We start from the raw sequence: 332 nt of genomic DNA on the forward strand, positions 1-332 counted from the left end.
TCCTCCGTATTTGCACCACCCCTCCGGAGTCCTGTCGCATGTAGAGGATTTTCTGGAGGGAAGTGAACAATGCACTGGAAGCGTGATTTTAGAGGTTTAGTGAGAAAGAAGTGGCCGGCACTAAACTCTCCGGACGTTTTACCCAAACAAATAGCTTTTAATTCAACAAGACAACGTTTAAGCATCTATTGTTACGAGATTCGGTAAAATGAGAGAATGAAATGTAGTTTTGTCCAAGAATAGGTTTGGTTAATATTTAACTCTACAGACGAGGTTGATACGAATATGAAGAAAAGAAAAGAAAGTAAATTTATGTTCCTCTTTAGAAAGGG

This window comes from Penaeus monodon, chromosome 24 (genome assembly GCF_015228065.2).
Source record: "Penaeus monodon isolate SGIC_2016 chromosome 24, NSTDA_Pmon_1, whole genome shotgun sequence".
NCBI lineage: Eukaryota > Metazoa > Arthropoda > Malacostraca > Decapoda > Penaeidae > Penaeus > Penaeus monodon.